The sequence below is a fragment of the Euprymna scolopes genome, chromosome 8 (assembly GCF_053919585.1).
Source record: "Euprymna scolopes isolate OS-2025 chromosome 8, ASM5391958v1, whole genome shotgun sequence".
Taxonomy (NCBI): Eukaryota; Metazoa; Mollusca; class Cephalopoda; order Sepiida; family Sepiolidae; genus Euprymna; species Euprymna scolopes.
In genome coordinates this window covers 68,311,855-68,334,759 of record NC_136489.1, presented here as the reverse complement: position 1 = coordinate 68,334,759, position 22,905 = coordinate 68,311,855, and the positions used below count along the sequence as shown (strand labels likewise).

General features: G+C 30.5%; 1 protein-coding gene across 1 annotated transcript in view; it reads left to right on the top strand.

Annotated features, from left to right (window-relative positions):
* LOC145283601 (alpha-1A adrenergic receptor-like) overlaps positions 1–22,905 on the top strand; it is a 99,944-nt gene that overhangs the window by 3,618 nt on the left and 73,421 nt on the right. The window lies entirely within an intron of this gene.

Below are 22,905 nucleotides of genomic sequence, written 5' to 3'. Positions count from 1 at the left end.
GGTATTCAGAGATAGGGCAAGCTTTTTCATCAGTTTGGGTCGAAAATGTTTAGTTACAAATATATAAATGTATGTATGTATGTATGTTTGCATGTTTGCTTTAAACTTTCAATAGAGGCGACGGATTTTACCAAGATCAGTATCGTTTTAAAATGCGACCTTTCATACGACAAACATCGAAAAATTGGCTAAAAACATTAATATCTTCCCCTTCAACTAGGCACTTTTCTACAGGGGGGGTCACTTTTTACGCCGTAATTTTTTAAAGTTATCCTCTCCTTTAGATTGTCTAGCCTTAATTTTAAAAAATATCGCTTCCGGTTTGGCGGTGATCGTAACAGTATAAACGTTAGGTTTTACGCCATTCTTTTCCTCCTTTGCGGTACGGGTTCGAGCCTGCCTTCCTACTACCACTTTTTTTTTTTTTTTGCTCAACATACACATCCAAACACCCGGGCAACGCCGGGCTGAAATGCTAGTATGTATATATATATATATATATATATATATATATATATATATGAGGCACTTTATGTGTGTGAGACTCTCCCCTATGGGTTCTGAAACGGCTGAGCTGATTTTTTGTAAATTTTATACAAATGTACTCCGTGTGACTGGGAATGGTCTTAGATAGGTTTTGTGTCGGATTGTCTCTGATAATTATAGTAAATCGATAAAAAGATCGGTTAAAGAAGGAACAGTCTGATTTTGACAGCCTAACATCACCAGTGCATTCAAGAAGTTTTATAATCACACAAGCAGAAGGCCCTGCGTATTCAATATTAGATTCTTTGATAAGACAGAGGCGCGTTTGAAATAAATGTTTCTATTTGGAGCAGAATTGAACCATGACACTTTACTTTGGCATTTAAAATGTTAATTCAAGGCGTTATATAAAAGCAATTTCATAAAATCAACAGTAGGTTTTCTACAGTGTATTGTGAATTGTACAATGTATTGTGGATTAAGTCACTGTGTGGAAGTATGTGAAACTTCTCTCGGTTCACCGCGCTTCGTCCCCGACTACATTTGTCAATTAATCGATTTGATAAAAATGAGCGATCTCACCGATTTCAATGATGCTAAGGCATATGAAAACATGATGGTAATAGTACATATTTACGTACATATTTTCCAACGTTCTTTCAATGCAAACTACGAGACAAAAGATTATCAACTACTATGCACTCTTGACGCGAAAATAGACCTATATATATGTGTGTGTGTGTGTGTGTGTGTGTGTGTGTGTGTGTGTGTGTGTGTGTGTGTGTGTGTGTGTGTGTGTTTGTGTGTGTGTGTGTGTGTGTGTGTGTACGTTTACTTCCTGTGCCTACCCGGTGTTGCTCAGAATGCTCTTTACTTATTTACACATTTTCAAATTTTCAAAGATCAAGAATAACATTTCTTTTGTCTTTTATTCACAAAGTTCTATGTTTCAGCTTAAATTCTATGTGGGTCTAGTTTTGAAAATACGAGAAGATAAAATGTTAGATTGTAGACGTTAACTCTCACTTGCACACTGCTTTTTTTATGGAAATCGCGCCAGACAAAGGTTAATGCCACTTACTGTAAGGAACTAAAAAAAAATAAAAGATGCTTATCGCAAAAACAAGAGATGCCTATTGACTTTACAAGAAAAACAGTGGGCATGAAGAGAACCAGATAAGCTTTCAGTTCTTGGAAATAAATTACTGGAATAAGAAGCTCTATTACAATGAAGCATACAAACAGCGAATTGATAAAGATCACTAGATCAACGAGTCAAACAAGCCGAAATAAAGGAAGCGGGGAATAAACCAGATAATTATAAAGAACATATTCTATCACAGTATTTATAGAAATATTCAAACTAGCAATACTACGTCTGTGAGAGAGAGAGAGAGAGAGGGGGTTGCAGACAAAAAAGGGGTGTGCCAATTAAATGGCAGATACGGCTGTGAACAAAATTTGAAATTTCAAATAGTATTTCCCTGAAAAGATGCTAAAACAAAGAGACACCTTGTGTATAAGTATATGAAATTCATATTATTACTATTCTATTTCTAAGTATACGGCATTTATATTATTACTATTCTATTTCAAAATATATGACATTTATATTATTACTATTCTATTTCAAAGTATATGACATTTATATTATTACTATTCTATTTACAAAGTATATGACATTCATATTATTACTATTCTATTTACAAAGTATATTACAGTCATGTAATTACTATTCTATTTCAAAGTACAGGACATTTATATTATTACTATTCTATTTCAAAGTATACGAATATCATATTATTACTATTCTATTTCTAAGTATATGATATTTATATTATTACTATTCTATTTCTAAGTAGATGACATTCATATTATTACTATTCTATTTCAAAGTAAAGGGTATTTATATTATTACTATTCAATTTCAAAGTATACGACATTTATATTAGTACTATTATATTTCAAAGTATACGCCATTTATATTATTACTATTCTATTTCAAAGTATACGCCATTTATATTCTTACTATTCTATTTCAAAGTATACGCCATTTATATTATAACTATTCTATTTCAAAGTATATGACATTTATATTATTATTATTCTATTTCAAAGTATATGACATTTATATTATTACTATTCTATTTCAAAGTATATGACATTTATATTATTATTATTCTATTTCAAAGTATATGGCATTTATATTATTACTATTCTATTTCAAAGTATACGACATTTATATTATTACTATTCAATTTCAAAGTATACGACATTATATTATTACTATTCTATTTACAAAGTATATTATATTCATATTATTACTATTCTATTTCAAAGCATATGACATGTATATTATTACTATTCTATTTCAAAGTAAAGAGTATTTATATTATTACTATTCAATTTCAAAGTATACGACATTTATATTATTACTATTATGTTTACAAAGTATATTATATTCATATTATTACTATTCTATTTCAAAGTATACGCCATTTATATTATTACTATAATATTTCAAAGTATACGACATTTATATTCTTACTATTCTATTTCAAAGTATATGACATGTATATTATTACTATTCTTTCCAAAGTATCTGATATGTATACTATTACTATTCTAGTTCAAAGTATACGACATTTATATTATTACTATTCTATTTCAAAGTATACGACAGTTATATTATTACTATTCTATTTCAAATTATACGCCATTTATATAATTACCATTCGATGTCAAAATATTCGACATTTGTGTTATTACTATTATATTTCAAAGTATATGACATTTATATTATAATAATAATATATAACTAGCGGGACCTGTGGAAATTTCAAAGCGGACTACTTCATATATAATATATTGATGTTGGCATGCTGTGCTTGGTGTATCAGAATTTTGGGGGGATTTTTGACACCCCTAACATAAAACTGCGAATAAAATATTTAAAAAACTCGTAATTTCTCTCTTTAAAGTGGGTTGTTTATTTTCTTTATGGAATATAGTTCCAAAATAAACTATTAATTTTTTTTTTAATAATAGAAATATTATTTGTTTATTTTTTAAAAACAGTGTTTACAAAGTGTCTGCACGCGTTTATGCAGCCATTTTTTTCGTAATGAAATCAACTGAATTTTACGAATTAATATTTTTCAATTTTTAAACTTCAAAAATCTACCAAAATTTTTCTATTGGTTCAGTTTTTAAGACATTTTCAGGTTCAATATGAAATTTTATGCTCTTTCCAATAAATCGAATATAATATTCTAGACAATCGTTTTTTAATTCGTCTCCCCCATTTTGAAATGTCTATTAAAATGAAACTAATTAATTTTCTCACCTCAAATTTATATATCACAAATTGAATATAAAAGATCAATAAATAAAATAAGCTAATTTAAAACAAAAAAGAACAGTTATTTGTAAATTTACCTGTAAAGTCCAAAGTTTAAAACCGTTTTTTATTAAAAACCACGTTGAATTTTTTTTTTATGAAACCTTATAATCTTGTTATATTGTTCAGAAAATTTTGAAGAATTACGACAATTTTTTCTATTTCATTCAATGTGGGTTTTTTTAGATATTAAAAAAAAGTCACTTTATAAAGAAGAAATAAAATATATTTAAACTAAAACTCATGTATTTCTTTAAGAGAATAAAAAAAATAAAAAAAATCGGTTGACTGGGTTTTTTTTATCGGAAAAAACTGATAAGTGAAATGTGTTTATTTTGCATATACGGTGGCCTATATTTACTAACTTTTGTTTACAGCACGCAATAGAAAGAGACATAAATTCTGGCGCTTAAAACCACCGGAGATCCCAACTCGATAAAAAGCCGACATTGTTCTCCCTTTATTTCAACTGTGAAAAACATCTGATGTGGCGTTTTTTGGAATCCTTGCTTTAAAAAGTATTTTATTCAAAAAGGACATAGAATATAAAATATAACTATGGATAAATTCTTAACAATGAAGAATAGAAGTACCCATTGATTAGTATTTTTATAGGTAAGTGATTTTTTTGGAATGTATATATACATATATTTTATCGAAGTTAGTTAAAAATCGTTGATTTTCTTTACATTTTTTTAAAGAAACATGATTTAAAAAAACAAATATTGCATAATTTGCTATTAAACCTGTTATTTTTTGTTAATTTGGTATTTGCTCCTTTAATTAAAAAATAGGGTTTGAATTACATTTTTCAAGTAGTTATAAGCTTCGAAAGATAAGCGGTCGAATTATTCAATTTTTATCACGCATTTTAATGGCGTTTTCTGACACTGCTAATGCTGTGCATTTTTAGTGTAAATGGATACGTGTTGATATTATTTCAGCTCTTTTGTTAAAAATGCAAAAGTATTTATGACAGCAAGTAGGGAGGCACAGCGTAACCCGATCGTAACATACGCTTAACATGACAATTAAACGACCCGGATGTAAGCGTGACACACAAAAGAACACACACGCTATCGTATTAATATATAGATAAATAATTTTACCAAGAATTCTTCATACGTTTTGGATTCGGTTTCGATTATAGCTGATAGCACTCCAGTAATCTACGTTTTTAAATAGTTTTATCAAGAACCTTTCATAAGTTTTGGTTTCGGTTTCGATCATAGCTGAAAGAACTCAAGTGATGTATCCATACATATATTTTTTCATAAGTTTTGGTTTCGGTTTCAATTCAAGCTGATGCACCCAAGTCATATGAATATTTGTTTTGTTTTGTTTTTTTGGAAATCGCAACTTTATAATATATAAAAATAGATAAAACATTAACTCTATAATAATATACACGAATCTACAAGGATTAAGATATCATATTTAAGCGTACTTTACGACCGGACTACACCGGGAATCCTTATTACCTAGATAAATATATTTGCAGTTTTAACAAAAGAGCTACGATAATATCAGAGCGTCTCCATTTAAGCTAAACATCTACAGAATGCCAACATCAATATATTACATATGAATGAGTCCCTTATGGAATTTCCACAGGTTCCGCTAGTATAATATTTATATTATTACTACTCTATTTCCAAGAAGTATTGACTCTCTTTCTTCATCATAAGTAAAAAAAAAAGAAACAACTATCATCGCATGTAAATATTTTATTGTAGTACTCAACTTATTCCAAATTTTGTTAACATTCTTTTGTGTGTGTATGTGTTTTTTTTTCAATTATTGGACATTTTTAATAGAGAGAAAAATAATGATAAATTATGCCAAAAAATAATGATAAATTATGCCAAAAAATAATGATAAATTATGCCAAAAAATAATGATAAATTATGCCAAAAAATAATGATAAATTATGCCAAAAAATAATGATAAATTATGCCAAAAAATAATGATAAATTATGCCAAAAAATAATGATAAATTATGCCAAAAAAATAATGATACATTATGCCAAAAAATAATGATAAATTATGCCAAAAAAATAATGATAAATTATGCCAAAAAAATAATGATAAATTATACCAAAAAAATAATGATAAATTATGCCAAAAAATAATGATAAATTATACCAAAAAAATAATGATAAATTATGCCAAAAAATAATGATAAATTATGCCAAAAAAATAATGATAAATTATACCAAAAAATAATGATAAATTATACCAAAAAAATAATGATAAATTATGCCAAAAAATAATCATAAATTATGCCAAAAAATAATCATAAATTATGCCAAAAAATAATGATAAATTATACCAAAAAAATAATGATAAATTATGCCAAAAAATAATGATAAATTATGCCAAAAAAATAATGATAAATTATGCCAAAAAAATAATGATAAATTATGCCAAAAAATAATGATAAATTATGCCAAAAAATAATGATAAATTATGCCAAAAAAATAATGATAAATTATACCAAAAAAATAATGATAAATTATGCCAAAAAATAATGATAAATTATACCAAAAAAATAATGATAAATTATGCCAAAAAATAATGATAAATTATGCCAAAAAAATAATGATAAATTATGCCAAAAAATAATGATAAATTATACCAAAAAAATAATGATAAATTATGCCAAAAAATAATCATAAATTATGCCAAAAAATAATGATAAATTATGCCAAAAAATAATGATAAATTATACCAAAAAAATAATGATAAATTATGCCAAAAAATAATGATAAATTATGCCAAAAAAATAATGATAAATTATGCCAAAAAAATAATGATAAATTATGCCAAAAAATAGACGCCGTCGTGTATATGACTGATTACCAAGTACTTGGATAAGTTTATTTCATTTTGTGTAGCAAAAGAATACAACGTTTTCGTGGGATCTGTGTTTGCGCTTAACGTCTATGAAAATACATTTTATTTTATTTTTACATCATTTGAACTACTGTTCTCATCTTAAGTGTTATTCTCGCAATGCTTAGGCCGATTTAACCTCTGCCATCTTCAAGTGTGTCTTGTCAAACTCGGGAATCTATTCATAATTTCGAAGGGACTCTTGATTTAATCTATGGGTAGCTTAATCTGGTTCCCTCAGTTCTGGCCGGATAGAAGTCTTATGCATTTAGGGCTGAAACTTCAGCCGCCAAAATACTATCATGTATGGCTAATTTACTTAGTATTTTATTGATAACTTATAGTCATAAAAATACAAAAGGAATAGAAAATATTAATAAGATTTCTGGGTTTAGAGCATAACTAAACTGTGACCTCTGACCCCGTCTAAGTCGCAATAGTCGTGGTCGTCTTTCTTACGAGAGTTCTCTACAAGTTTCTTCCGCGTCGCAGGCGTCGTTATCGGGTTGATATGTCGGCGTCTGCTAAAAGTAATTAGTTGCTCATGCAAGACAAAAGAAGACAAACACAAAGGTTTCTACTCTACTAAAGTTAATTCACGAAATTTACAAGTGTGTTACATATGTACAATTGTTCAGTTCGATATCATTACACCAAAAAACACCCCTGAATCTTATCCTTCGTTCTCTACCGTGGCGGCGGTCGACGAGGGGATGGCGTCTCCTTGTTAGTGTTTCTTCTCTCGAGATTTGGCTCCGATCTGCGATTTTTGGCGCGGGCATTTGTTTATATTTATAGGGAAGGGTTGGTTGGGGTAAGCCGCTAAACCAATCATCGATCACGCGTCTTTCAGGGACATCCCGATGCCTTGCACGGTCTGAGAATCTGTGATCACAACTCAATCCCATTCACACGCTCAAAGGGGTTAACAGTTTGACCCTTTGGTCTGACCTCGTACTCAGAAAGTCATACGTCATTTCACCAAGCCAAGAACGAAATTATATTTCGTTCTAGCTTTAAAATGACATGCCTTGTCATTTTTTTTTTCAAACAATAAAAGTATGTCTGTTTTACAAAAATACAATAAATTTATCCTTTCAGCTAGGTTACTCGCCGCTGCCCAGACACCCAATAATGCTTAACAGACAATACCAGTATAGTTGGCCGGCCTTACTCAGTGTTTCGGGGATGTCAAACTCCTCTCAATGGGGAGTTCCACCGCTCCCTGAGGTGGTCACGCCACAAACAACTAGCGTTACTGATTTTTCTGAAAACACCAGATGTGCCTTAAAGGGGCTAAATACTAAAAATTAGGCGACATTTATCTTAATTCATTTTACTTCAGCCCCCTTCACATCAATCTAAAACGGAATTGTATTAAATGTAAATAATAATAAATGGGCTAAAATGGACGCAAAAACGTTTATCATTCAATTTCAAGTAATGTTATATTATTCTGCTAACGTTTATTCGTAAAAAGAACTGAGCTTTCTGGGCATACCGTCTTTATATCGGTGATTATAAAGAAAAGTCATAGATAGGGGAGGGGAGAAAAAGAAAAGAAAAACTAAAAATTTTACTCATGAATGTCCAATGCTACCTCTTCTTGTGTGTTTTGATTGTTTCACCGAAAATTGAAAGTGAAACTGTAATTACTTTGTTATTTGCTTACAGTATACGATTTTGAGTTTAAAATCGGATAATGTAAGCAAATTACAAGATAATCTCCTGTATCTCCTTTAGTATCATTCATCTTCTTTTATAGCCTCTGTCCTATCGACGCAATGTAGCATCCCTCTTCCTGTTCTACAAGTATTTTAACGGTGTATGTTCCGACGAGCTACAAGCACTTGTAACCCCTCTACGTAAATACCCCCGACAAACCCGACAAGCAGTACAATCCCACCCCTTCACAGTAGAGATCCCGAGATGTAAGAGAGCCTTCTACTCCAGTAGTTTCTTCCCCAGAACCGCTACACTTTGGAACTCCCTGCCAGGTTCCTGCTTCCCCAACTCTATTGATATGCAGAAGTTCAAGTGTAACGTGAACCAACATCTTGCTGCCCAACTCCTCCCTAGTACCCCCTGTAGCCCATGTCCCTAATAGTAGCCCCCTACATCAAAGTGGCAATGTGCCTTGTTTGGGGTGAAAATGTAATAATAAAAAAAAATTTAAATCGTAGAACACAGTTTTGAATTAAACTGTATATATATATATATATATATATATATATATATAAAGAAAAAAAACTATATGTCTGTATATGTCTATGAGTTCGTTCCCTATGAACTCGAAAACGGCTGGGTCAAGTTTTATGAAATTTCACACGAAGGTATTTTACGTACGTGGAAGTGTACTTAGATAAGTTTTCTGTAGTAAAGTTATCGATAATTATCGATAATCGATAATCGTATAATCCGATTCAAGAAGGAATAGTTTGACCAAAGTTAGCACCTTACACAGCTTAACATCACAAGTGTATTTGAGAAGTTTTATTACCACACACGCCGAAAGGCCCGACATATGAAATCAACAGTAGGTTATTTGATATGAATGAATGTTTTTTTAGCTTAAATTCAATCCATTATCACCACACAACTAGTAATGCCAGGCATATAAAATCAACACTAGGTTCTTTGATATGACAAGGTCGATTTCGAAATGAAACTTTCTGTTTATAGCACGATTGAAGCATGATACTTGACTTTTGCATTTTAAGCTTAAATGCAAGCCATTATATATAAAAATAATTTTATAAAATCAACAGTAGGATCTCAACAGTGCAATTTATACTACAATGTATTGTGAACTTAGTCACTGCGATATGCATGTTATACTTCCTCTATGTGCATTGCAGTGGGTCTCCAATAAGACCAGGCAATCGATTAAACTAAAACAATCGATTTGGATGACAATAAAATATGGGAGTGTGAAACATTCGTTAATCATCATTCAATCCCGTGAAGCGTCGGGTCATCCTGCTAGTATGTATATATATATATATATATATATATATATACATATATATATGTATGTATGTATGTATGTATGTATGTGTGTGTGTGTTCTTTTGGGAAGTATTTTTATTAAAGCAAATATTGTTAAAAATAATAGAAAGTCTCTGCTTCATTACGCCTTTTTTATTTTTTTCAATTTTTATGATTTTGTTGTGTTAAAATTAAAAATAAATAAGTTCTATATGTATAACGAACGCTTTCGATTCCTTTTTCGAATCATCCTGGGGTGAAAAAGCAAATAAACAAAAATGCTAAGAAAAAAAAAGAGAATTGCAACAAGTAATTGCGAAACGATCGTTTGATAATGTTTTTAGGCTCTTCAGGACAGACATTTTACATTTACAGTTAAAAATACCAGAATGTACGTCACAACTATTTTGCTGGTTTTGCAAGCCATATAATTCATTCTAGATTATTGTGTTTTGTTATAGTTTCGAATATTTTAACTTTTTGAAACTGGCATCGAAATATGTTATTATTAATTGGGATTTGTCTTAAATCAGAGAAGGGAGAATTAAATCGAAGAGTTTAGGCGTTGATAAAATGGACTAGAATTTACAAGATGCATGCTGAGGCTTCGGGATAAGATAGTGGTCGTAAAACCAATGTAGCTATTAGCTTTAATGATATTATGGCTGTTACATTCTCCCAAATAACATTTAAATTTATAGATTACATTCGTTCTTGCTAATGTTTCAAGTGTTGGAGAAGCATTTTTTATCTATAAGATTCTTAGTCTTAAATTTTTCATAGTAACTAATGAGTCTAATTTTATTATTATTGACAGTTGTGGATATTTGTGTACAATATTTTTTATTATATTTTCTTTACTTCAAATTTTGGGTGCATTTGATAACTGAATAAAGTTTGAGATGTGATGTTGAGTATTATTATTCCGTTATATGTTTTGAATCATTAATTTTCTTTCTTCGTTAATTATTAGGGGTCCTTTATTAATAACAAGTGTTTCATATTTTTAGTTCAAAGAAGTAATATCTTTTAGTGGAGGAGATTAGTTTTACGTAGTATAGTAGGTTCTTAACAATGACCATTTTGTAAATTTTACATATTTGTACTCTCTTTAAGCTCGTGTGTTTTATCACTCATGAACACTATAATATTAAAGGGTTACCTCCATCTATTAATTAAATCTAAAACATTGCGATTTTAATCATTTTGAGAGGAGGAATGGGGATTTATTTGTGATTTCTTTAAAAAGGTTGTTATTTATAATTATTTAATTAATTAATGTATCTCAAATTGTTTTCAGCTCATCACTGGTCTATGTTTAACACTCAATAACTTTTTTCTATCTTTAAATCGAATTATCTAAAGTTTTTCATTAGGCACAAAAGACATGGTGAGTTTACTGAGGCACAACTTCACCTTTTCTAATTAGCTGCTGTTCTATTTTTGGTGTGTTTTCCCATATTTAATTTTCAGTAATGCAATGATAATGAGGTGTCGTTCGTATAGTTTTTATGATTGAATGAAAGTTTATATCCGTAAAATCTTTCTTTAAATGTCATTAAGGTATCCCCTATGCATTTTTCTATTTCTGGATTATCTGCTATGTATAATTTTACTATTCACCTTTTTCAATTACAATTACTCCTTTCCCTATTATTCTTAGTGTATATAGTTGTGCTCTTCAATATGTTGTTATTGAGTCTTTTTTCTGGTTCGTTCAAGGATTTCAGGGCTACTGTAGCTTAATTTCAAAGTGTTCTTATTAATATATTCTATATCACATATTTCTGGCGGTACATTTTTATTGATGAGATGTATAAATTAATTTTCTATCTTAAATTTAGTTGAAGGGGTAAACCAAATTATCTTACTACTCCATTTTCTTTATCTATTTTCTGTTAGTGTCTATATTTTTATATTTTATCTCTATTCTTGCATCCCCTATCCTTTTGTGTCGATTTAGTGGCGAATAAGTGTTCTTGTATTTACCGTTTAATAAATGCAAGAATAGTTATATGTATATATGTGCGTGTATATATAGGTGTGTGTTGCGTATGTATTATAATTTAAGATACATATGTAAATATGTCTATACAGAATTATGTACATGAAGATTATAAGAAAAAAGCGGAGACGCTTTTTGAGGTACGGTCATAATAGGTAGAGAGCATTATTTCTAGTAGATCGAGTATGTGGGGAATGAGTCATATGTTCCAGTAAATGACAAAAATGACTCTGACCATAACAAATTCCACATGACAAATAATAATAAACATTTCGGGATAAAGCAATAAAAGGAAATAATAAAAGAAATTTTGTACAAGTGTAATCTCTCAGATTATACAGGGTGACACAAAATAATTGTCATCACTAAAACTCGAATAATTTCCAAAATTGTATCTAGATCGACACAAAACTTCAGCTACATTAGGTCAAACCTATGTAACAGACATCTCTATAGTTTAAAGTATGTACTACAAATACTCTTTGTTTCACTGGCGCTCAAAAAAGTGTGCTCCAAATTCGCTCCTCGGCGCTTCAATCACATTTGGATCCGGCGGGCAAAGTTCTCCCGCATACTTCACTTGTGATCTTATTGTTGCTGTGATTGCTACTACCAGGTCAAATAAAATCTGGGTCTTTCAAGTCTTGTGACTAATCAGTCGGTCAAGGAAACTTTGCTGGAGTTTTGCCAATGATTCAATTGAACTCTTTGGAGTACAATCCTGCTGAAATCACTAGAAGACCTTGAAAACCCCTCTCCGTCAGGCAAGTGCTGTCATGAACTCGCCAAGCACTTGGGCATATCACTCGGTGTTGATTATTAGAGACGTCTCGTTGTCATCCTCGAACCAGAATAGTCCAAGTATGCAATGTTTGGAGATGACGACCAAGGCAGTGAACTTCACAGAGTGTAATGATCTTTGCAGACTACCCCAGAAGATGTTGTTCTTAGAGTTCATGTGACTTGACAACAGAAAATGTGCCTTGTCCGAAAACCAAACATTGTCAAGAAAGTCTGGCACATTGTCAATCTTATCGCAAAACCACTGGCACATGATCACTCGCTTCTTTATGTAGTCTGGAATAAGATTTTGTTTAATTTTTATCCTGTAAGGATAAAGGTGGAGATCTGCGATCAAAATTCTCTGCACAAATTTCCGGTTGATTCCAAGCTCCTGACTTTGCCGACGCACAGACTTTCTGTGGATAACAAAGTCTTTGACTGCAGCAACGTTGTGTGGTGTCCTTGTTGATTTCGATCGTCCACGGTGTGATTGTCTATTAGTGTATTTACCATTGAAGTTATGCACAGTCCCATGGGTTCTGTACTTGTTGATCAATCTGTAGATCAATGAGTGGACTGAAAATTCACGACATCCGAACCGTTCTTCGAATTGATATGTGGATAGACTTCAACCGAAAATATGCCTAAACTACACATGTCCTTTCCTCAGTGGTTCATGGCATTTTTATAAAATTAATACTTTTAGTAAACCTGAAAAATAAAAAGAATTGATAAACTTTTCAAGATATTCAAATTTAGGTGATCACCGTTTTTCTCTCTCTGTGTGTGTGTGTGTGTGTGTGTGTGTGTGTGTGTGTGTGTGTGTGTGTGTGTGTGATCCTGTATGTATTTTGTCTCATTCTTCCTTTACCCTGTAACCCATTTTTTATACATTCTGTTTTGTTTTTCTCTCTTTTTTTATTAATGCTTCCTTTCATATAACAGGGTCTTTGTATAGAAGCATGACTATGTAAAATCTGGTTTCATTGTGAAGAAGCTTTTTCTCTAAAACAGTTGCAGGAAAAACATGTATGCATATATGTAACAAATAATGCTGTATAAATAAACATATAATAATTACGCTCTGCTTATCATTGGGTCCGTTTTATAAACACCAAAGATTCAGTGGATTTACAGCTACAACGAGACCTTCATTATATATATATATATATATATATATATATATATATATATATATATATATATACTTATATGTAATATATATATATATATATATATATATATACTTATATGTAATATACTGAGTTCGTTTCAGTAAATTTTCATATGCCAATAGGTTTTTAGCCAAAAAAGGTTAACTTAAGGATTAAGCTACAAAATTATCACATTCATTATGAAATGCAGCATATATATATATATATATATATATATATATATATATATATATATATATATATTATGTATGTATGTATGTATATATGTATAAATTTTACCGAATAATCAACCGAATTTTTAGTAAAAGTACATTGATTGATTTTGTAATTTGATTACTACTAACCCCGAACACCCATAATTACGGACGAGATTGTTCATATTATTTCAATAAATGTGTCGGTCTCTTACAATATATATATATATATATATATATATATATATATATATATATATATATATATATATATAATTTTCTTTCTTTTTTGTCACTCTCAATTTACATTAAATAGTATTACCAATATTGTTGATATTTCTTTTCATATAATGGAAAATTGCAATCTTGTTCAGTTTTTTTATACATTTGGTTCTTAAAATAAGAGAGAGGGTAACGGGAGCAAGAGTTATATATGCGTATATAATAAGAGTAGGAGTAAAAGAAAAACATCTTTTGGGAGACTAGGAGTGATTTATTGGTAAGAAACAGCTTTTCTGATGAGTTAACTGCAAATTAAGGCGAGTTAGAATAATTAAAATACATTGTCTTTTAAACCATAAGTCAATCCCAAAACCAAGAAACATTTTGTATGTATTGAAATTCATAAGAAAAAGGATTAGGAAAACAAACGTTTATAAAATCATCTTTAATATAATAATTGATGTTATTGCAAGCTTATCTTGAAATGGACTGATATGTCATGTATATTACGTTTGAAAAGAGACGATTTCTGAATTTTGGAGATGAAGATTCATTATTTGTATTATGTGGATCAATAATAATAATAACAATAAAATATAATAATAACAAAAAACAACAACAATATTAATAATAGTAATAATAATAACAAGAATAATAATAAAAACACTAAAAATAATAATAACAATAATAATAATAATAATAATAACAACAACACCAACAATATAAATAATAACAACAATAATAATAATAATAATAATAATAATAATAATAACAAAAACAATCATAATGAAAAAAGAAGAAATACAACAATAATAATAATATAATTTAAAATAGCAGTAATATAATTAACCACATTAATAATAATAATTATAATAATGCTAAAAATCCAATAATAATAATAATAACCGCAATGACCCGTGGCGAAGTGAATAAATTACTTGGTAAATTCAGTTGTAAGTTACACTTTTCTTGAGACTGGAGCTTCAATCCTTGATAAGGGTGAAACTCATAATACAATTGCGAATTATTTAGGACTTCCACTCAGCCATGCCTTACGGAACGAGAGTATGCTATCCTCGTATATTAAATAAAGGGTTCCGTTTGAAATTCTCTGCGTGCGTACTCCTGAGTTACACAGAAAGATTCTCGAGCTGGATAAAATACACCTTGGGGTGGTCGGAGGTTGCATCCACCGAAACGTTGTCTCAAAACGAGGACAGTCGTCCGAATGATCCAAATGATACGTAGATCCCATTTCATGTTACATGACGTTAGACGACTGCGGTGAAGGTGATGAATGTGATCGACATGTTGGACAAAACTTACATCATAATTCCAGCCGCAGTCACGAGAGAATTCACTTTCACCACTGTTGAACTTTTACTCGATTCATGCATTTTTATTTCCGTGTTTCTTTTGCAATGATTTAATGCAATGAATATTCGATCGCTACTTTTCATCCTTCAACAAGGGTTTGCGGCGTTAGATTTGTCATCTCGTAGCGCGAAAACATTTAATTTAATAGAAACACGAACGCATTCTTGTAATATACGTCCACTTAATGTACGCGTCTACTGCTGATAATGTTCAAAAACTTGACTGACAAAAAAATGGTATTTACAATTACCACGTTAGTGTCAACTAAAATACTATTTGAACTTTAAGCGTTAGTGAAAAACGAAATGCTATTTCAAAATAAAGCATGACAAAACCAGGAAACTGCTATTTCAACTGCTATGACAGACGGATCAAAATGATATTTAAAAGTGAAGCATAACAGTCAACGTGACAGACTAACAAAAAACTTTGAACGTGACAGACTAACATGAATACTATTTCAAATTTTGAAAGTGACAGACTAACAAAAAAATACTATTTCAAATTTTGAACGTGGCAGACTACGAAAAATAGTATTTCAAACTTGCGGATGATAAAGCAAGGAAAATGCTATTTCAAGCTTTGTTATTTTTAATGTTATTTGAAACTTATGTGTGAGAAAGATAAGGAAATACTACTTCAAACTTTGAACCAACAAAAATTCTGTTAAAATCTTAGACATGGTAAAATAAAAGGAAATGCTATCAAAAAGGCTATTTCAAACTTTGAACGTTACAAACCAACAACAATACCATTTCAAGCTTTGAACGTGTAACAGACAAACAACAATCCTATTAAAATCTTAGCCAGGGTAAAACAAAGGAAATGCTATTTCAAACTTTGAACGTGACAGACAAACAAAAATGTTATTTATAACTTTGAACGTGACAATCTAACAGAAATACTATTTGAAACTTATGTTTGATATTTTTTTTACATGAGGGTCACCACTTATCAAGGCCCGGGGGCCACTCAAGGATAAGGGTTATTCCGTGTACGGTAATCAATGAGATAGTATTGTAGTAATCATTAGTATTGGAGATTTGATAGAGTGTCTTACTTAAGGGGGACGGTTTGTCAGGAATTTGTTTATGTTGGATTTGAAGACATTCAAGTTGTAGTCAGGTGGGAAACAGGCGAACGGAAGAGAGTTCCACAATCGTGCACTTCTAATAAAGAAGCTCTGCTCATGGAATTCACATTTGGATTTAGGCACAGATAAAAAGTGGGGAAAATTATTGACAGTAGTTTCAGCCAGACGGGTGTTTCTCGTGAAAGATTGGCGAGGGGAGACGAGAGATTGGAGCTCAGACGAGCCATGGAAATGACGATAAAACAAAGACAGGCTCGCAACGTCTCTTCTGTGGGAGAGAGGCTGCAGGGAAGAGAAAAGGGCATCCCCACCAAACCACGAAGTCTATTTTGTACTCTCTCAAGGCAGGATAGGCTGTTTTTAGCAGCTCCTGCCCAGCGAGCTTTAAACGTGCCAACCAAAAAAAATTCTACTATCAAAAGATGAAGAAAGGGAACTTTAGACGTAAAATTTCTTCTAAATTTAGACGTGTCTATCAAAGTGATAACATCTAAAATGTTGTATTACAGACCAGGCCATAAATAAGATGCGTCTTAAATCTAATAGAAAAAATCTCTTTTTTATGAAGGGATAGTTGTGTTGTAAAGTTGTCGATTTCAACACTTGCCCACCAAAATAAAACACAATAAGCATAAACATAAAAATATAACTTCCTGTTTCTTTCCGCATCAGCCGGGTGAAAACATATCTCGGCCAAAGCAATTCAATTATCCGTTACAAAATGTGTAGTTCCTACTTTTTGTTTCTGTCCACAGTAAAATCAATATAAGCGGCCATTTAATTTTTAATGTGAGGATATAATTTCCGTTCTAAAAAAGTATTTTCAAACGTGTTGATGACTGGGGTTTCACAAATGAAATTATAAACTTAATATTTGTTCTGTGTCTATTGTAAAAACACAAAAACATACGCGCGTATATATATATATATATATATATATATATATATATATATATATATATAAAAATCCCCGAAACAGTATTTCATAGTAAACAACTGATGATCCCTTAAAAAATAAATTATTATTGGTACTATAGTGAATTCGAGAGAGCAAGTTGATGCAGTGATTGCAGGTGATTGAATGACTTACCGACTAAATGGTTTTCTAACGAATGATATTTTTTTTTGTATAGTTTTTAAGGTTAAAGCTTCCAAGACTATATATATATATATATATATATATATATATATATATATATATATATATATATATATATATATATTGATCTAGTAAAGTATTTCTAAAATGTGTCGATGACTGGTGTCCCACAGACTAAATTATTAACTTAATAAATGGAGTCACACATTTTAGAAAACATTTTTTTAATATAAATTTAAAAGAGAACATTTAAAAACCTGAAAATGTTATGAAATGATAAAATCATTTTTATTTACTTCATCTTCTTGTTAAAGTCTTAATTTTCATATATATATATATATATATATATATATATATATATATATATATATATATATATACATGAAAATATTCATCGAAATTACGAAGGGAAGACGTTGAGAATGGGCAATAGATTCCAACAACACATACCGAATAAAATTAGGAATTGTACCTACTGACCAACGGACGTTCTAAATAATACATACAGGTTATTTTTATAAGGGTCCATTTCCTTAAAAAAAAAAACTTACGTGTGCAACGAATTTTAGCATTCACTCATTTTCTATCCTGAGTCATGTTCATTCGCAGTATCATCTAAAGATTTCGAGACTATCTACGTTCGTTTAAAACGACCCTCAATTTGTAAACAAGGCAAGTATATACTAGGTTTGCACATGATTAGATTTTAGATAAGTTTACACTGTATATATACCATAACACTGTCTATATCTTAAATATATATAGTTCTCCCGTATTATTTTCTTTTAAAATATTCCTCTTGTGAGGTTAGGACAAAACCAGTTAGGTGATGTTTTGCTTTTACTTTAAATTATGAATAAAATAAAAATAAAAACAATAAGCACCCTCCTTCATAATTGCGATAATCTATGATATAAAGCTGAACGTCTGTGCGTGTGTCTGGTCACGAATAGGCTCCTATATGGGTGACTAGTATAGAAAACTGATCACATATAATGATAAAAGATGTATCGAGACACAGGAATGGGTATGTTTGATCTGGCATAATGATGATACATTAAAATTGTGGGGTCTGCGCACGCGCCTGGTCCACAAAGTATGGAAATAAAAAATTAAAATTAAAAAAAACTTTTACAAATGTTTTTGATATAGATGTACATAAGAATACTTTGATAAGTATGTTTTAACTTAAATAGGGATGGTATAATAAAATTGTGGTGTCTGCGTTCGCGCATGGCCTCCATAGAATGGAAATAGGCACAAACTTTAATAAAGACTTTTCATATCTATCTACATAAGTATACTTTGATAATTATGTTTCAGTTTGAAGAAATATGGTATAATAAAATTATGGGGTCTTCGTTCGCACCTGACCTTCATAGAATGGAAATATGTCACAAAGTTTAACAAGGTTTTTTAATATAGATCCACAGAATATTGTGATAAGTGTTTCAGTGTGAACAGGTATGGTATAATAAATTATGGGGTTTATCTATTTTATTTTTACTTTCATCATATTTTGCTTTGGTTTTGATACCCCAAAATACGAAGCTATCTCTTTACAACCCTTCCTTTTAATAACCTATCATACTTTCATAAATCAGTCCATTTTCTGTAGGCTTTTTTTTTACTCAGTCAACGATAGGTACTTTTGCTAGTATTGTATATACATATATATATACGCACACACACACACACACACATATATATGTATATACATATATATATATATATATATATATATATATATATATATATATATATATATATATATATATATTGGGAAAATTTAGAGATGATAATTAAAGCACGTAAACCCTAAGTCCAATCACCCACCATCAATTATAAAACACATTCCTAACTCGATCGTAATTAGACTCAGTAATAACTCAAGCGATGAAAATGTATTTAACAGGTCAACCAATATCTACAAAAAAATAGTGGATACAAAAATATCGATATCAAATATAAGCAACAAAACAACAGTAACTATAATAAAATCAAAAATAGAAGAAAAAGAACTATAATCTGGTATACGGCCCATACAATCAAATGTTAAAAACAAAACTTGGCAAGAAATATCTAGATTTTATTAAAAAACACTTTCCCGCAACCAACCCCTTACACCAAATCTTCAATAAAAATACCTTAAAGTTATCCTACAGTTGTTGCGAAAATTTAGAGATGATAATTAAAGCACATATTAACAAAATATTAAATAAAAACAATGTAAACAAAAACAACAACAAAATAAACAATAAAAAAGTAGACACCATGACAAAAATAAAACTAACACTAGCAGAAATAATAATAATAATAATAATAATAATAATAATAATAATAATAATAATAATAATAATAATAATAATAATAATAATAAACCAACCCCGGACAAGAACAACCATACTATAAATAAAAATACTAATAACGAACAAGATAAATGCAACTGTAGACACCGCACACTTTGCCCACTTCAAAATAAATGTCTAATTAAAAGCGTAGTTTATCAGGCAACAATATTTGCGAAAGAAAACCCGAATAACAAGAAATATTACGTAGGCATGGCTTCCTTAGATTTCAAAACCCGATACTATGACCACAAAAGAACATTCAACAATAAAAAAAACACCGTATAAAAAACAACACTAGCGAATAAATACTCGGAACTCAAAGAAAGCGGACATTCGCCGATAGTCGAATGGAAAATAATAAGACAAGCTACCACGTGTAGGCATCTAGATGACCCATGTAGATTATGCCTTCATGAAAAATTTGCTATCCTGTACTTTAAAGAACCCCAACATCTATTAAACTGTAGAAGAGAAATAGCAATTAACTGTGTTCACAAAATAAAATTTACTCTAGGATAGCGATACAAAATAGTTTTAAAACTAACAAAAACAATAGAAAATATACAAATAAATTAATTAAATAAACATGAATATACATAAACGATCACACATATATGTATGTATATATATGTATATATATTATATATATATGTGCATATATGTATGTACACATATATATATATTTATATAAAAAAACACTTGGTTTTAAAACAGATCCTTTGTCCGATAAAATGCATGCCCATTGGCTTATAGGAAGGGGCGCGGTGGATACTAGAAAGCTGATTGGCTAACTAAATCCTCAATAGATGCGGACCATATAAAAACGATAAACAACCACAGAATTCGCGCATAAGCCTGAGGAATCCTAGACTGGATGAAACGCCGACCGAATATTCAGTGTAGCTTAATCGCCATATATATTTTATAAATTACTATATATATATATATATATATATATATATATATATATATATATATATGCGCGTGTGTGAGAGAGAGAGTGTGTGTGGGGGTACAGTATGAAAAATGGATGCCAGAATTTCAAGATTATATTCTAATTTTTAATAATGAAAAAGGCTCCCATTACAATATGTTTGGATACTAATCATTATTATTTTATGGTGAACAGATAACACGTAAAATATTTTCACATCCACTAGAGCAACAGTTTAATATGTGCACCTTCTACAGTAATGTAGACTTAACCACGGCACCGAATGAATTCAAATTTTTAACGTGTTTCACGTCGTTTCACATCTTGCTAGTATTTGATTGTGGAGAATTCCTTCATTATTTACTGGAGTTGAATAAGCAAATGATTTTAAATGGCTAGAACATATAGATTAAAATCAAGTGAGCGTGGAGTGCATGTATCTGGTTCCCTATTCATATTCACTCAGCAGATAAATGTCCGCCAATGTATCTGTTATTCAACTGAAAGTGGGGAAGCACTACCATGAACAAAATATAGTCGTCGATGATTAAAAGTGAAACATAATCTCATATGTCAGTCATCATGGTTTCAGCTATGGTTATTGTTGTGGCCCACAAAAGTCACTAAGGAAAAACACGGATACGCATATTAGTTAGAAAGGTAATTTATATTGAACAAAACAGAATGCACAAGCAGCAACACGTACTATTAAAGTACACAGACCACCTCGAGAGTCGCTATGTCTCGGTCTACTTTTACAATTCGGAAGAGTTCATATCTTGTGCATGGGTGAATCCCCCACATATCTACTACCAAGTAATTTTGGACCGCAAAATGATGTTATTATCCTTTTTGCTTTGCGTCGATAGTCAGTGGGTTGGTGAGTTTTTTCTATTCTCAACCATCGCTGATTGGGGTGTGTTGAGATCGAACATCCCAAAAATTGCGGCAATCAGCTATTCCTCTATGTGTAATGTTTACCTTATAAGAAGTATCTTATAAGATCTTTGTTTTCCGTAGAAAAAATAAAATGGGAAAGAGTTTGTCTTATCGCCATTGATTAAAAATCTGTTAGTAATTTTTACCACTGCTGTTGTTTACACAAACTGATATTTGGTTGCACATTTTTTCTTCACCGCTGCTATCATGGATATGATGTTAACACACTGACGTAGTTTTGTATTACTTTTATTAATAGAATATAATGTTATAATGTATGCTGTTATCTGCATTCATCCTAGCTACATAGTCCAGCCACGTGAACAAGCTAAAAGAGAGACTGCCGGTGAAGTGGTGTTACTTGTATAGTAGTCCCCAATGAAAGAATTGGCTACAAATTAAACCAAGGTATATGTTATATCAAACCGCATCTGTGTACAATAGAAAATAAATAATTTACATTACCTATTAGGAACAAATTACAAAAACAAACAATTGAAAATGACTGATTAATAATAATAAGTAAAAAACAAAATTAAAAATAGAAACTGATACACTACGTTTTTACGTAGTGTATCAGTTTCTATTTTTAAAAGACAAGATGAAATTTTCCAATCTAAGGATTATAATCATTAATTAATAATTGCTAAGTAATATTCTTTCCCTTTAATTAAAAATGAAGCCATAAATGCTATAAATTAATTCTTATTCATGTAAAGATAGAAGCTTGGTTTTAGATGCATTAAAAGTAACCAGCCACCTCTTTCCCTATTGTACCACGTGCTCAAGATCAGAGGAGAGAGAATCAGAGAGAACTTGGTCGTTTAGGGTCTTTGATGTGCTACCATAGATGGTAGTATCGTAAGCATAAATGCCTACGAACGATGTAAGGATGTCATTCGGAAGATCATTAATGTAGATCAGGAAGAGAGTTGGGCCCAGGATAGTGGTCGATGGGCAGAAA